A 2,255-nucleotide genomic window follows, 5' to 3' on the forward strand; every position below is an offset into this window, starting at 1 on the left:
TTTTACTCTGTTTCTTATTATTATTATTATTATTATTATTATTATTCTTATTTCTACTTTCTTCTCCGGTACTTTTTTGTCCGGGAGTGTTCTCATAGAACCACTCATCCGATTGACATGAAACCTTTTGAGGGTTAATAGGCATGTTGTGTAGGTGTTCGGAACGAAGGTCATTTTGCGTGCACATGCATGCACGTGCGCGCGCGTGCAATGAGTGAAATGACTGATATACTTGATGAAGCCGTAACTTTTATATTTCTTGATGAATTGCTTTGAAACTCAAAATATAAAGATATATTAGAAGTCTAGACAAGATTACATGGTCAAATTATCGTGAACTCACGCGCATGCACGTGCGCTCTTCTCTGATTGGCTGATACAAAAATCTCAATAATTTCCTTGTTTTTTGACAATATACTTTGAAATTTAGAATATAAGTATATATTATAAGGTGCTACAACATGTTATATAGGAAATTTCTTGAAATCATGCGCATGCAGGTGTGCTGCAATCTGATTGGTTGAAACTTTAAATGTCTTTAACTCCCTTGGTTTTAAACAAAACTGGATGAAATTTACGACATGGATAGGCACATAGAGCTCCTACATTATGATACTATCAAAATTAAATGCAAAGCCATGCATGCGTGTATGCTGAATTTTGATTGGCTAATACTTAAAGGGTTACATCTCTCTTATTTTTCAATGAGATTCTTTAATATTTAACACAAATGTATGTATTGTGAGACTCTATAAGAAAATTTATGTGAAAAATGTAGAAAACATGTGCAAGAACATGCGCTGAAATTTGATTGGCTAATACCCATATGGCTATATCGGAGTAGTTTTCCAATGAAATACCCTTAAAAATAAAGTGTCCATCTATATTACAAAAGTATTGTCTAATTTATTGAAGCTTGTAGGGAATGGGGCATCATAAGGGATTGGGGAGCCGTTTGGGGAACATCTGTAGCGGTTCCCGTTACAATTAGCACTAGTTATTTCAGTGACATGTATAAAAGTAACTAACATTTGAATCAAAAGTGCAAGCTGTATTGAAAAGTGACCATTAAGATTAGATATAAATGTGAGCATTATCTGAAACTTATAAGAATATAATTGGATTTTGTAATTATTTTTTGAATTCTGTTTTTAAAAAAATCTGATTATTATCCAAATAGTGTCTGATCATTATCTAAAAATAATTATCTGATCATTATGTTATTATTATCCAAATAATATCTGTAGTGATTATTATCTGAATAGTATCTGTTCATTATCCAAAAAATAATGATCTCACTATTTTGTTATTATTATCCAAATTATATCTGATTATTATCTGAATAGTATCTGAATATAATCATCGAAGTATTATCTGAGTACTGTTTATGGGAAATTTTTCGCCCCCATTTTATATTTTTTGCCCCTTTTTCCCTCTTTGCTTGAGGCCAAATTTAAAACGCCCAGGCAAAAAAAACAGCAGTATCTCTTTCGTATTACTTTGTTTGGGCAAATTGAAAAGTGCGTAAAATTAATTTCAAGCATGAAAGGGTGAAAATAACCCTCCATACAGTATTGCCATAATATCTTGATATATTTGATTGTTTTCTGTGGCCATTGTATAAAGTCCTTTTGATTTTCCTTACATGTACAAAGTATATGATTGCATCATATATGTTTCAGAGATACATGTGTCTTAAAATTAGTATGATTTTGATACTGTAAACTGATTTTTTTCAGAATTGTTAGCTCTTCAATCTACTTGTAAATTAAACCACAAATGTGTTCAATCAGATTGATATTTTTTTTTACAATAGAAGAAACATGTATTCTTGAAATTTTATTTTGTTCAACAATGTAACTTAATTGTTCTTCAAATGTTTTACTTGTATACAAATCACTGTGTCATAGAATAGTAAGTACATGTACTGTATGTTTTATTTTGAACAATTTTACTTTTTGTTTTGTTTGTGGTTTGCAGCGATGGTTGGTGACAAATATTCTAATATAGTCCAACACACTGTGTATTAGTTGCACAAATTTCAGACTTTTTTTTCATCAGAAACATGAAAAGGTACAATGGTGTACTTTAAATTTTGGACAATTTTCTTGCTTATATCTATAATACTTTGAAATCTACAAGCTGAAAAATAGCAAATTGTAAAATGGTTTTTGTTAATTAATATACAGTATGCTCCATTAACGCAATGGCATTATTTGGAAAGTATTGCCTATTGCATATGAAATCTCATGAAA

The sequence above is a fragment of the Saccostrea echinata genome, unplaced genomic scaffold (genome assembly GCF_033153115.1).
Source record: "Saccostrea echinata isolate AGI-Se365-2 ecotype Australia unplaced genomic scaffold, CSIRO_AGI_Sech_v1 ptg000040l, whole genome shotgun sequence".
Classification (NCBI taxonomy): domain Eukaryota; kingdom Metazoa; phylum Mollusca; class Bivalvia; order Ostreida; family Ostreidae; genus Saccostrea; species Saccostrea echinata.